Raw genomic sequence first — 15,700 nt, forward strand, 5'->3', positions numbered from 1 at the left:
GAATTGGCCAAAAGCATAGAGAGATCTATGATTTCTTCTAAGCTATGTCTAATGATTCTTTTAGCAGTTCTTTGGTTTCAGTCTTATCAGATGATCATATATCCACAATTGATACGAGGAGTAAACAAAGTAGAGTGTCATTTAAAAAACCTAACCCATTTTGTTACAGGTGTGGTTCTCTCAACCATTTGGGTAATAGTCTGAATTGTCCTGCTTCTTTCAAGCGATGCACCAAATGTGGTAAGATGGGGCATTTCATGTCAGTTTGTAAAAGCACAAGAAACACTGTCAGAATTAGCTCAATTGACCCCACTCCTGATACGTGTACACGTGATTTAACTAAAGTAGTACTTACAATTTCTGATGATAACCCTGATCAGATTAGTATCAAAGGCCCGTTCTGTTAAGCTATGGTGGCTCATAACCCCATAGAAATGATGGCAGACTCAGGTGAACCAATTACTATTATCACTTATTGGCTATTTGCAGACAAGTGGAAAGAGAGACAATTGTCTATAACCGATGTTAACCCAAAAGCTTTTGGGGATCAGGACATTGATACATTAGGGTATTTCATTGATATTCTGTCCTGTTTGGGTAGACTGATTACAACCAAGATCTATGTGGCCATTAAGGGAAAAAACATTATAGGCTGGAAAGATTTAGCAAGACTAGGCATCATTTTAGTTCCCGGTGCAGAGAATCCTATTGTTCTAGCTGAACATTCGATTAATTTCACTGAAAGTGATGTTGAAATGAATGTACTTAATGTGGTAGACAAATTTCAAAATATTTTTTTCAGAAAAAATCGGTAACATTGATCAATTTGAACATTTGATTAAGCTTAAAGAAAATGCCTCTCCAGTTGTCCACAAAGTGAGGTCGGTTCCGCTTAGTGTCAGACATGAGCTCCAACTTTTACTGGGAAAACTTTGCAAAGAAGGTGTCATTAAAGAGACAGACTCCTGTCGTTAAAGTTAAAAAAAAAGACAGGTGAGATCCGCCTCTGTGTGGACTTACGCACCCTTAATAAGAACATAATTATCGACCGTCACCCTTTCCCCTAAATACAGGACCATTTAGCCAATTTGGGGAAATTAAAGTCTTTTCTTTGTTGGATCTTAGATCCGCTTACCATCAGATACCACTTGCAGCAGAGTCAAGACCTCACTACTTTCATAAAACCTTTTGGTGCTTTCAAGTTTTTGCGCATGCCTTTTGGTCTTGCCTCTGCAGCAAGTGTGTTCCAGAAATTTATGGACACCATTCTTAAAGACATATTGGGTGTGCAAGTTTTCCAAGATGATGTCCTTATCTTTGCCGAGTGTGCAAGAGAACACAATCTTATTCTGGAAAGAGTGTTATCTGTTTTTGAGAAGGTGGGCATTACACTCAGAAAAGAGAAATGTAAGTTTATGGTGGATCAATTAGATTATCTTGGTTATTGCATTTCCAAGCAAGGTATTAGTCCCAAGATGTCCCTTATCTCTCCCATCAAAGACACTATAACTCCCTCAAGCACAGACACTCTTTGTTCATTTCTTGGATTGTGCGAGTACTATTCTTGTTTCATTCATGGATATGCTTTAATTGTTCAGCCTTTAAGGGACCTATTACGTAAGGGCAAAACTTTTGTTTGGTCTGATGAGGTACAGAAATCATTTTCTGAGATCAAAACTTTAATCACTTATGCACCCATTTTGTCACCCTTTACTGCTGGCCAGTTGTCTTGCTTAACCGTTTACGCTAGTCAATTGGGCCTAGGTGCTGTCCTGTCACAATGTGTTGGGAGTAATGAACATACCATTGCTTATGCCTCACGTTCCTTATTGCCCTCAGAAGTAAATTACAGTACCATTGAGAAAGAGGCACCTACCTGTGCCTGGGGAGTTGAAAAATTCAAGACTTATCTGTGGGGTACACAATTCAATGTTTTTACTGACCACAGGCCTCTTATTTACATGCTTAGTGGAAATGGCACCGGGAAAGCTTCGGCCAGACTAGTGTGCATTCTTTCTAGACTGCAGGAATACAATTGTTCTATTCAGTACTTGCCTGGTGGCAAAAATGGACGTGCTGATTGCCTTTCCAGAATTCCCATCAAAGATTCTTCTCTACCTGAAACAGATGAAGTAGAGTGTTGTGGCTCTCATTGAGGATACTCTTGATGGTAACTCTTTCTTTTCCTGAGAGGCATGGTTGTCCGCACTTGGTAAGGATGTCCTCCTTCAGCAAGTTATTGCTCACATCAAGCAAGGTTGGCCTCATGAGAGGAATCTTTCTCCTGGTGTTAAACCTTTTGCACAAGTTTCAGATGTTTTATCAGTTGTGAAATGCTTTTTGTTTTGTCATGACTCATTAATTCCTCCCACTAATTTTAGGTAATTGTTATTCAAGAAGAGTCATGAAGGTCACATGGGTGTTTCAGCTACCATTCGCAATTTAAAACAGTACTACTGGTGGCCTGGTCATGATTCTCAAGTTAAGACATGGATTTCTGATTGCAGCAAATGTTTAATTTCCGATAAGCATTGGAAATGATTTGAACCCAATCTACACATGGTTTCTGAACCTGATTCTCCATGGGACAATGTTGCTTTGGACTTTGCGGGCCTTTTGAACTATTTCCCAGTAACAAAAGACACCTTTTAGTCTTGATTGATTACATGTCTAGGTGGGTGTACTTTGATTTTGTTTCATCACCTGATACTAATGCTGTAGTTACATTTTGTAAAGGGGTTTTCGAAATTGGAGGTCCACCCAGAGAACTGGTGACTGACAATGGGCACACAATTTAAATCTCACCAGATGTTAAAGTTTGTTCAAGATTTGGGGAATTAAATATCTTACTGTTGCGTTATATTTCCCTTCTTCCAATGGCCTGGTAGAACGAATCACTACATTTTTGAAGGAGGAGATTCAAACTGCTCTGTCTGGTGGTTTTCGTGTGGAGGAATTTTTAAACACAAATTGTGGGCTTACCTTCAAGCCCTAGTGATGTGTGCTGCAGCAGGTAGAATGTCCTTTATAGGGTGTTAGTGTGGATTAAAATTCAGAGATGGTTTCCCAAATACCTGGTGCAAGATAAGGTATGTGCAAAAAATATATAGGCGCAAATGAAGCAGTTGAAAACAGCTTGACACTTATTAAAGGCATCCCCAAAATTCACTGTAAAATACTAGAAACTACAAGAGTACAATCAAATGTAGAGTAAAGGGGTTTGATGTCATGTGCTGTGAGCCGTGGCTATAAAGTTTCTATCAAAGTCCTCTGAATTCTTTAAATGTTCGGATACTAATAGTTAAGTATACACTTGCATGGTTCCAGAGTGCACTTCATTTTGTACATTTGATTTGTTTTGTTCATATTTGGAACAACACCTGGAAAGCACATGTCCAAATGCAATTAAATAATGCTACGAGCCTGGCCAACTAACCAGCCCAATTCCTTGGGTCTCACAGTGCTGGACTATTGCTGCAAGGCCCATGGGAGGGAGTCCAGGCCTCTAAGGTTGTGGTCTCAGTATTTTACAGTCATGGACAGTATTTTCATGTCTAAACCAGAGCAAAAAAGCAAATCAAATCTCAACAGAATTTCTTGTGCGATAGCAATATAGAGCAAAAAATCCTTACCTCATCAACTTAGTACAATCCCTCAAAGGGGAAGGGCACACAATATAAAGACAAAAGGTGTAAGCAGAGATTTTTCAAATTAGGGGGATGCCACCATGGTGGGCCTCGATTGATCTCATGGGGAGGAACTAGCCTCAGCAGTGGCTGGGATTAATTCCAGCATTCCATCACTATTTTGTATGCTTTAGTGGGTCTCCAATAGTGGGACTGGTATGTCCAGACGTGGGTCCCATCCACACTGTCACTGGAACCAAACTGTACCTGGCTGAGCCCTAACTAAAGCTTGTGTTCCAGTTCAGGGAGGACTTGGTCTGGACTGTACCTATTGGGGTAAAGACAAAACTGATTTGCATATGGATGGGTCCAAACTGAGGTGGCATGGTGTGCAAAATAACAATGGTCTGATGCCGCCCGAGTAATTACCAGTGTCTCGGGTTAATCCATGCATTCCATCCATCACTTTTTGTATACTTTTTGAGGACCGTAAAATACAGCCATATTTTGGGCATATTGGACCCATAACCCCATGAGGCCTTGGTCCCACTACACTTTTGCAGCTACATACTTCAGAGGTTCTTCTTGTCTTGGGCATTTTGGCCATGGACCAGTGCTACAAGGCCCAGGACAGCAGGTTACCTCCCTTGGGCCTCCCAGTTCTGAACCATTGCTGATAGACCTAGACGAGGAGGGCCATTTCCTGGGCTTTGCAGCAGGATCATGGCTGTTCAGTGCATGGGAGAAGGGACCAGTAGCGTACTAACGAGCCCTGATGCAAGAAAGTTATGCTGGATAGTAAAACACAGCCATAATCTGGGTGCATTGGGTCCCAAACATCCATGAGCCTTGGTGCCACTGCACTAGCTGCACCACTGATAGCTACATCCCTGAGAGGGGTTCCCTCCCATGAGCTTCACAGCCATACTCTTGTGCTGCTAAGCTCATGGGCTAGTGTCTTCTCCCCTAAGTGTCCAGCCACAGACGGCTGCACGGGCCCATGGGATGGAGGGCCTTTCCCAGTACTTGCAGCTCTAAAACATAGATACAAGTCCCTTGGAAGAAAGGCAAGTAGCACAGCAATGGTGCCATGGGCCCTGGTGTGAAGTAAAAGCGCGCCCTAACAATTGTCCACTGGCTGCACAGTAAAATTAAGTCATAATTTGGTAACTTTGGGCACTTAACACCCCTGTGGAAATGGTGTTCACTTCATGGACCATCCCACCATGATCTACAGCTGTGAGGGCCATGAAAGTGGTGGCCCATCCCCTGGGCCTCACATCCATGATCTGGTGCTGCAAGGCACAGGGGAGGAGAGTCCCCTTCCCTTGGCATTGCAACCATGGTCCCCATTCATCCCTGCAAAGGTAATGCCCTTCTCACAGGGATGCTGAAAACCCACCTAACCCCCTTAGATCAGTTCTAAACATGGCAGCCCAGCTCACTACAGATGGTAGACGGTTTGAACACATCTCTCCTACTCTCAAGAGCCTCAACTGGCTTCCAATTGAAGGAAGATGTACCTACAAGTCTGCCTGTATCATCCACAAAGCCCTTCACTCACTTACACCCGACTACTTAGAAAACAAGCTTACGAAAGCTGGGACTACCAGATCTTTGAGAAGCTCCAACGCACTTTTGCTCCTACCTCCCAATTTGAAAGAAACATCAACTATGTCTAAACATCAACTATGTCTCGCTGTTTTTCTGGAAATGCACTGAGCATATGGAATTCTCTACCGAGCGATCTTCGCTGCAACCCCTCCTTCCCTTGCTTCAAAAGAGACTTGAAACACCTCCTCCTCAACAAATACTTGCTTAGCTTACTGAACTTGGTTAATTATTATCTTGTACAGGACTAGACCCTCTATCATAGTTAGCTGTTTGTTTGCTTATGCTGCCTATTAAATCCTCTCATTGTGTTTTTATTTTCCTTGTTGTGTACTACAATCTATTGAGTCTTGCTTCATATGTTAATGCATTCCTGATTTACTGTATTCTTCACAATCCTGTAAAGTGCTCTGATACCTTTGGGTCTAGCTAGCGCATATATAAAACTTTTATAAATAATAATAGGTAACTACAGTCTTCAATGTTCATTACTCTTCATAGTATATTTGATTTCTAACCCCTTTACCACTTCCTTGAGTAAACCTGAACTGTTTGCTATTGCAAAGTTTGAGCGACTAGTTTAAAAAATGAACTCTGGCATCCATACAGAATTAAGCAGTCTTAAGCTCTGAAACACCAGTGGTAAATATCCGTATGTACCAAACATACTGTCCAGTAATTACCCACGGCCGCAGGACCTGGTGCAACTGGTACATTTTAATCACAAAACTAGAATATTTTACTTCTAATGCAAGTTTTATGATGGAAATAAAACCCATGCCCTAAGGCTGGGAATGGCCCATAACTGAGTGACAATTACCTAGAATTGGCAGCCCCTCCGCCTTACCGTCAGAATACCTAATATCCCATTTGTGGTCTAGTTGGAAATATTGGAACCAGGAGATGTTTAATCCTGGTAATCCCTTTTCTGAATGTATTGCCAGGGCCACTGGAATTATGTGATTGTGCAGTCGCAGAGTTTTTAGCATATTTATAGATTTGCTGCATTTACCACATAATACATCATCTGCTGCATAATCTACATATTTTAACAAAATAGTTTCTAGCTCAGATGGTTCAGCCGCACAGTGGTAGACCCTTTGCACAGCTTGAGTGGTCACCTTTCTGTTGCTTATTGCTATATTTCGGTGTTAAACTGGTAGTAATGATGTGCAACCAATGACTAGGAAGTGTTAACAAATGTAGAAATGACAATATAGTGAAGTAATACTTTATAAAATGTGCTGCATTACGCCACATACATTGACTTTTCTTGCTGCATAAATTTACTTAACCCTGATGCCTTATGTGGTCCTCTCCTGCTGCATAATTCCAGTGGCCTTGCTTATTGCTTGGTTGCTCCTTTTTTAGCAAGATTGGAAGTATTAAAAAACTGCTAATCCGTGCGATTTAAAAGAAAAATAGACTGAATATTACCTGGGAGGAGAGAGGTGCCCAGTCACATGGTCTATTCACCTAAATGCAGTACAGTGGTTAGCTAAATAGCTTGTAGTGCAGTCCTGTGTATTCAAAATTAACAGGCTGTTTTATCCTGGGCAAATAATACTTCCTGTAACTTGACCACTGATCTGACAACATTTCAGTCAACGTGGCATTTTGAAACCGGCTTAATGTGAGAAATAGACACCAAGGATGTACTCCCTTGCGCTGGCCCAGCTCAAGGTCTTGTTGTAACCTGAAGCCCATAATAATCCGAGCATTCATGTGGCTTCTGCCTGCCACTCTCCCTCTTAATCAGGATGTGGTGTTACGGCTCGAACTGCCAACTTTGAAACTAGGAAACCAGGTTCAAATTAGGTGTTACTTCAACAGCTTGTGAATCTGGGTAAATCACTTAATCTCCCTGTGCCCAAGAAAAAGAATGTGTCCTCGTGTAATGTAACTGGTACTCATGTAAAGTGCTCCAATACCTTCTAATCAAGTTTGCGCAATATACATTTGTTGAAAATTGGTTTCATGAACTCGATTCAACTCTTTTTGCCTCTAGGTTTTCCACCTGGTGGTTTTCTAACAGCAAAACTGGTACTTTAATGTCCTGACCAGTACAAAAATAAGCTAAATCACCTAAATCTGGTATTTTTATCACTTATCTATACTTCAAATAGCCAATATAAACGGAAACCACATTTTAATGCATTCTAGAGCAGTGTTAATGATCCCTGACTAATCATTAAAGTAAACCAAGGCAGACAAGTCGTGTTACAAATGAATGCATACAATTTTATTTAAAGTCCGATTTAGTATCTTGTCCCGCCCCTTTCAGTCTCTTAACCGCTTGGCCGCTGTGGTAATTCCGCTGCACCGCTGGGGGGGGAGGGGTGGTCCGCGCGGTGCCGCCATGCTTGTGACGGAACCACTCCGTCACAAGCCACGGGCGAGCTGTGCTTATGACGGAGTGGTTCCGTCACGACTCCGCCCACTCACGAATTCGCCCGCCCAGGTGGGGAATCAGTGCCGCGTGGGAGGAGCGGCCGTGGCATGACGAAACCACTCCGTCATGAGCACACGCCACCCGTGGCTCGTGACGGAGTGGTTCTGTCACAAGCATGGAAAGGGTTTAAAAGGAAACAAATGGCCTGTGTTTTTCGCTTGTAAAGGTGGCGACGCTATCTACATCTCAATAGTTGAAGGGGATCCTGTGCTTGCTCATCAAAACTGAAAGAGGGGGAGTTGCTGGTCATTTGAAAGGGTTAATGCGGGACAATGGGCGTCATGTAGGCAGCCTGACTGGATCCCCAATTGCAGGGAGGCAACCCTGCCAAATGTGGGCCGCCTCGCAGCAAGGCGCTGGGCTGCGAAGCACAGGGGAGAGGGGGCACCTTCCCCGGGCCTCACAGTTCTTGTCTAGTGCTGTGAGGCCCAGGAGAAATGGGCCCATCCTCCTATTCCTGGCAGCGCACGTGCTTGTGAGGTCCAGAGGTTGGGTGACCAGAGGTCCTGGGTTTGCCTGGACAGTCCCTCTTTTTCATCAGCTGTCCCAGTAGATTTCAGGACATTACACTCATGTCCCGGTTTTTAGAGGGTCGGCTGAAGACGGTGGGTGGTATTTTTTTGTTTTGCAAAGCAGGGATAGTTAGCAGCTGTTATTAGTAGGCTATTTAATTAACAGGCATGCTACTGGCTTTAAAATGGCATTTTATGTATGTTCTTACTTCTGTGCGCTGGCTTGAAGTAAAATCGTAGTCCTATTTTTGGGAAATGTCCTGGTTTTTGGCTAGAAAATTCTGGTCACCGTACCCAGAGTAGAGATGCCCTCTCCAGGGTCTCGCAGTGCTGCAGCCCTACGTCGGAGGTGGCGGTGTTTATGATTCGCCCCTGACCTGCTCAGGCCTATTTTCTGTCCCGGTCGACCCTGGCCATACAAATGCAGGTACATTTCCACCACCGTCATCAGCTGGAACAACTATGCGGCCCAGATGCAAGACCGAGAAAGGCACAGAGAGGACTAAAGATCAGAAAAGAAAGTTTTCATTTTCAGATTGCAACACTAGATGGCAGGATAGTACACACATTTCAGACCTTCAGCATCGCACCACTGTTTCTATACACGTGGGACGAAGTCAAATTGTACCAGGTATGTATTGTACAAATACAATTATATAGCACTTCTTATTCATATCTGTGGTGCTTCGGCACATTTTTGGAGAGGAAGTTAACCAAATCGCCAGGGAGTGTGGTTTCGAAGTGTTGTATTTGTTGTGATCATGTGTGGGGAGCACTGTGGCTGTTGTGTGTGCGCGACGAGAGAGGGGTCTTCTTCCCTTGTCTTGGGAGGCAGTGCCCAGCAGTGGGACAGGGGTGGTGGGAGAGTTGATGCCAACATTATCATTACTATAGTTATTATTTATAAGTTTTATATATGCGCTAGCTAGACCCAAAGGTATCGGAGCACTTTACAGGATTGTGAAGAATACAGTAAATCAGGAATGCATTAACATATGAAGCAAGACTCAATAGATTGTAGTACACAACAAGGAAAATAAAAACACAATGAGAGGATTTAATAGGCAGCATAAACAAACTAACAGCTAACTATGACAGAGGGTCTAGTCCTGTACCAGATAATAATTAACCAAGTTCAGTAAGCTAAAAGTTAATGTATTTGTTGAGAAGGAGGAGTTTCTGGTCTCTTTTGAAGCAAGGGAAGGAGGGGTTGCAGCGAAGATCACTCGGTAGAGAATTCCATATGCTCAGTGCATTTCCAGAAAAAGAGCGAGACATAGTTGATGTTTCTTTCAGATTGGGAGGTAGGAGCAAAAGTGCGTTGGAGCTTCTCAAAGATCTGGTAGTCCCAGCTTTCATAAGCTTGTTTTCTAAGTAGTCAGGTGTAAGTGAGTGAAGGGCTTTGTGGATGATACAGGCAGACTTGTAGGTACATCTTCCTTCAATTGGAAGCCAGTTGAGGCTCTTGAGAGTAGGAGAGATGTGTTCAAACCGTCTACCATCTGTAGTGAGCTGGGCTGCCATGTTTAGAACTTATCTAAGGGGGTTAGGTGAGTTTTCAATATCCCTGTGAGAAGGGCATTACCTTTGCAGGGATGACTGGGGACCATGGTTGCAATGCCAAGGGAAGGGGACTCTGCTCCCCTGTGCCTTGCAGCACCAGATCGTGGATGTGAGGCCCAGGGGATGGGCCAACACTTTCATGGCCCTCACAGCTGTAGATCATGGTGGGATGGTCCATGGAAGTGAACACCATTTCCTTGAGCTTGCAGTACTACACCTTTGTTGCACGGGCCATGGAAAACGGCTCCCCGATTCTGGGTCCTCTTTCCCGACCCTCTCAGCACTAGACCATGGTTGCGAGGCCTAGGGTAGTGGAGGTCTCCATCCTATGCCTTGTTCCAATAATGTAGTATTGCTAGGCCTTGGAGAGAAACACTCTCCCCTGGGCCTCGCAGCTATGCTTATGTGCTGTGAGGCCTAGGGGTTAGTGGGCTCTCTCCCCTAATCCTTTTGGCACTACACCATGTCTGAGAGACTAGTGTGGGCCTCTCCCCTATCCCCAATGGAAACTGACTCACCGCTCTGTACTATAGTTCTGAGCACGGGTCCATGTCAGAGGCATAGCCATCAGTAGTGCAGCAAGTGCAATGGGGTTGTATGACATTTCAACGCGGCTTTTACCACGCGTGCCATTACAACGACTTGCGCTGGATAGTGGAATAGTTTAATTTTCTATTCCAACTCCAGCCCACGTTACAGTAGGGAAGGTGTTGGAATAGAAAATTAAACTATTCCCTATCCAACAGCGCAAGTCGTAATGACTTGCGTTGTAATAGCAGTGTTGTAATGGTAGTGCGTGGTAATGCCCGCGTTGTAAAGGCTGTTCACCGTGCAATGGCACTAAGCTCAGGGGTGTTAAGTGCCCAAAGTTACCAAATTATGACTTTATTTTACTGTGCAGCCAGTGGACAATTGTTAGGGGGCGCTTTTACTTCACACCAGGGCCCATGGCACCATTGCTGTGCTACTTGCCTCTCTTCCAAGGGACTTGTATCTATGTTCCAAAGCTGTAAGTACTGGGAAAGGCCCTCCATCCCATGGGCCCGTGCAGCCGTCTGTGGCTGGACACTTAGGGGAGAAGACACTAGCCCATGAGCTTAGCAGCACAAGAGTATGGCTGTGAAGCTCATGGGAGGGAACCCCTCTCAGGGATGTAGCCATCAGTCGTGCAGCGGCACCAAGACTCTTGGATGTCTGGGACCCAATGTACCCAGATTATGGCTGTGTTTTATTATCCAGCATAATTTTTTTGCATCAGGGCTCATTAGTACGCTACTGGTCCCTTCTCCCATGCACCGCTCAGCCATGATCCAGAGCTGCAAAGCCCAGGAAATGGCCCTCCTCGCCTAGGTCTATCAGCAATGGTCCATAACTGGGAGGCCCAAGGGAGGTAACCTGCTCTCCTGGGCCTTGTAGCACTGGTCCATGGCCAAAATGCCCAAGACAAGAGGAACCTCTGAAGCATGTAGCTGCAAAGGTACAGCAAGTGTAGTGGGACCAAGGCCTCATGGGGTTATGGGTCCAATATGCCCAAAATATGGCTGTATTTTACTGTCCTCAAAAAGTATACAAACAGTGATGGAAGGAATGCATGGATTAATCTCAGACACTGGTAATTACTCGGGCGGCATCCCAGTCCATTGTTATTTTCCACACCGTGCCACCTCAGTTTGGACCCAGCCATATGCAAATCAGTTTTGTCTCTACCCCAATGGGAACAGTCCAGACCAATCTGCCAGACCAGGTCCTCCCTGAACTGGAACACAAGCTTTAGTAGGGGACTAACATATATAGGGGAAGTAACAGTACCAGCTTAGCCGAAAGAGTAGTGGTGTGCGGTGTCGGTATGTACACTAAAATAAATGTGAAAAAAAGATATAAACGAGCAAGACTAGTGGGGACCTAAGCAGTAGGAGTGTACTTTTTTTTTTTAAACAATTTTTATTGATAATAAAAGTGAACAATGGACATTTTCAAGGTATACATTGTACTTATCAACCGTGCATAGTGAATATGAAGACATGTGGTGGACACATTATATTATCGCAAGGGAACAATAATATTATAATCAGTACATCAAATCAGCATAAGCTTTCCAATCCTGGATAATCCCGTCTCTCTTCCCTAACCATCTGAATCAGTATCACGTTCCAACTGGGGTGGTTCACAAATATATCCTCTATACTCATTCCAGGCACCCCAAATTTTTTCCCCACTTTCGCGGACATTTCCGATTAAAATATACCGCCTTTTCGGCAACCACCGCAGAGTCCAAATCCGCACTCCAGTCTCTGAGCGCCAGTGTCACAGGGGATCCCCAGGCCTTGGCCACATTCCGTTTAGCGTACGTAATACCCAACGTTGCCCAATCCTGCAGGGGATTGCTTAGGTCATTCGGCTCCCAAATGTTCAGCAGGCAACGACGCGGCTCAGGGAGCAGCGAAACATGAACCACTTGAGATATAGTTCGCATTATCTTGGACCAGTAACTAGCAAGCAAAGGGCATTCCCAGATAGTATGATAGAACGTCCCCGCCTCCCCGCAGTCTCTCAAATAATACTGGTGTGTAGCTCTTCCTATCCTATGTAGTGTGACCCTAGTGTAATATACTCGGTGTAAGACTTTCAATTGTATCAGTCTGAGCCGTGATGATACAGCAACCTCCAGAGGCGAGGAGAGGGCGGTCTGCCAGTCTGATTCGTCGAAGTCCCCTAGTTCTGTAGTCCAGGCGGTTTTAAGTCTGTCCATGGGGTCAGGCATATTATTGATTAACTTACGGTAGACCAATGAGGTCGCCTTGTTAAGCATATGCTCCGTTAGCAGTCTATCCTCCAAAGGAGTGGATTCTGGTAGGTTTCCCTCCGCCGGGAGCACCGACTGAAAGGAATGGGTGATGCAAGTAGCGGAAATGTTCCGCCTCCACCAAAGTAAATTGGGCCGCTAGTTGGTCAAAGTGAGGATTTTACCTCGCCTATAAATGTCTCCTATCGTCGAAATTCCTATGCGGTCCCAGGCCTCAAATCCCTTACTATTACAGAGACGGCCGAGGCGGCGCGATGCCCAAAGTGGTGTCATCTGCGTGATCGTGTTCTGACACTTGAGACGAGCCGATGCCATGTGCCAGAGCTTCACCGTGTGAGCTGTGGGGCCTATCAGGGCCGCCATACCCCAGGGATCATGGAGCGCTGTCATCACTCCTCCAACCCCTAGGTCATATCTGTCCGCCTTGAACGCGGGCTTCGTCTGCGGGGCGTGGAGCCAGTGATTTATGATCTTTAGTTGTGATGCCCAATAGTACAACTGGACATCCGGGAGCGCGAGGCCTCCGTCAAACCATCCTCGTACCAACTTTAGTCGGGAAATGCGTGCCGGTTTGTCCCCCCAAAGTAGGCCTGAAACTAATGCGTTTATGGACTGAAAGTATTTCGGAGGCACAAGAAATGGAGTATTTTCCAGGATATAAAGAAATCGTGGTAATGTCATCATTTTAAATAACCAGAACAACTCACTTACTGTCAAATATCAATTCATGTTTGCATTATGAAACAAAAGTTCATCTAATGATTGCAAATGTAAAACAAAATAGAAATTTCGTAATTCAATGTTCTGCAAATATTTACACAGACTGATAAGTCTATAGTCAATGAAAAACACTGTTGCATGTAACATAAAACACATTTACAACTGCTTCTTTTTTTAGGCCCAATGCATTTCGGGAGGAATTCCCTTCTTCGGGGGCACTAATGAAAAAATATATAGAACAACATGTTACATTGTGTACACTTACTGATCATATTACATATTTTGTAAGGTAACTTACGATCTATGCCCAATCATTATAATGGCCAAAGCGCCAAAACACCTCATGTGCCTACTCATGGTCAAATGTCCACCTTACTCACCAGTGCTGAATGCGTTTAAAACAACACCCATGCAAAATGTGACATCACCCAAGTAAGAAATAGAAAATCAAGAGTAAATAAAAGGGTGTGTTCATTCCAAAGTATTAAATTCTTTTTGTGCACAAAACTAGAATGAGAATCACCCAAAATCAAAATCTCTCACACCATGAGTGTGGCCAGTGCATTCACTATCGCACTCACGTCACGATTGCAGCTGTCTGAAACTTTAAGATGCAACTATTTTGGGAAGTCTGAAGGCGATGAATAAATTCTGCCAAGCTTAAGATGTCAATATATCACTAAATGCCTGAAATGATAAACAATACGTGTAATGACATAAATACTCTAGTGTTTAATGTGCTGACAGTAGTCTAATCACAATCAGTGATATATACCATGTTTATGGAGGGACGGGCACTCACCATCTAACCAACGGGTGCATGTCAGTAACAACTTGAAAGTGCCGAGCAGAAATCTCTATCCAAGAAAACAATACTGCTAGGGATTAGCTCTGTAGAAAATAAGAAACAGCGCCCACTCAGTAATCATGCAGGACGCCTAAACTCTGCGGTAAAATGGTAACCACACTGGAGTTATTTTACCTTGTTAAAAGGCTTCTCACAGTACCGATAACACGCCAAAGATCGATACTAGCAGTCTCCTGTCGCGCTGATTGTGACTGCAAAAAGTGTAGAGAAACGTTCACTGCAACCTTCTACGATATACATAAACGGTTCTGTTAGCAAGTTATGAAGGCTGAAAATGTTCTGTACCTGTTGGTCAGGTTCTCTCTGCTGAAATATGCCGTGCGCCAAAAGCCGGTACCGGTTGTGTCTAAACACGCTGTTCTGCCCTTTACGTACACTCTCAAAGTGTTTGTTTGGAGATCGAAAGAGGACTAAACTCAGTGGCCATTTTGTAGTGGTGAATAGAGGGAGAGACGGCAATCGCAAGTAAAAAACTTAAAACTATGTGGTGCTCTTCCCTGATGCAGGTGACTTTGCTAATTAATCCTGTGCAGCATATACTGGTTCCCATAAGAAATGTCAATGAAGGTGGAGAATTCATATAATGAACTGATTTCGCTACTACACTACTTGCAATCTGAAAACGCGAACACAATTATCAATAAGTAAAGTGAGATTTCCCAAACAATAAATTAAAGATAATGATGATAATAACTATGAATATAATGGTGCTCAACAAATGAATAAACTGAGAACGAAAAAACAGGAAAAGAAGAGAAGAACCCTTGGAATTTGACACACTTGTAAGCGCATTTACATCACTAAAGACAATGTCTAATAAACATGTTCAAAAGCCAATGAACACTAAGATTCAAGTATACAACGAAAAACACTGATGATCAATGATGTTATATCAAACGAACAGCCACTCAAAGAAAACATAATAATTCCATTCTGTCATTTAAACCTCCCGGGGTCAAAGTCCCAAGATACTTTATCCACCATGCTTCCCTTTGAGCTAACTGATTGTGGGGGTCTGCTTGATTACTGAGTGGGCGCTGTTTCTTATTTTCTACAGAGCTAATCCCTAGCAGTATTGTTTTCTTGGATAGAGATTTCTGCTCGGCACTTTCAGGTTGTTACTGACATGCACCCGTTGGTTAGATGGTGAGTGCCCGTCCCTCCATAAACATGGTATATATCACTGAATGTGATTAGACTACTGTCAGCACATCAAACACTAGAGTATTTATGTCATTACACATATTGTTTATCATTTCAGGCATTTAGTGATATATTGACATCTTAAGCTTGGCAGAATTTATTCATCGCCTTCAGACTTCCCAAAATAGTTGCATCTTAAAGTTTCAGACAGCTGCAATCGTGACGTGAGTGTGATAGTGAATGCACTGGCCACACTCATGGTGTGAGAGATTTTGATTTTGGGTGATTCTCATTCTAGTTTTGTGCACATAAAAAATGTAATACTTTGGAATGAACACACCCTTTTATTTACTCTTGATTTTCTATTTCTTACTTGGGTGATGTCACATTTTGCATGGGTGT

This window comes from Lissotriton helveticus, chromosome 1_1 (assembly GCF_964261635.1).
Source record: "Lissotriton helveticus chromosome 1_1, aLisHel1.1, whole genome shotgun sequence".
In the NCBI taxonomy this organism is placed as follows: Eukaryota; Metazoa; Chordata; class Amphibia; order Caudata; family Salamandridae; genus Lissotriton; species Lissotriton helveticus.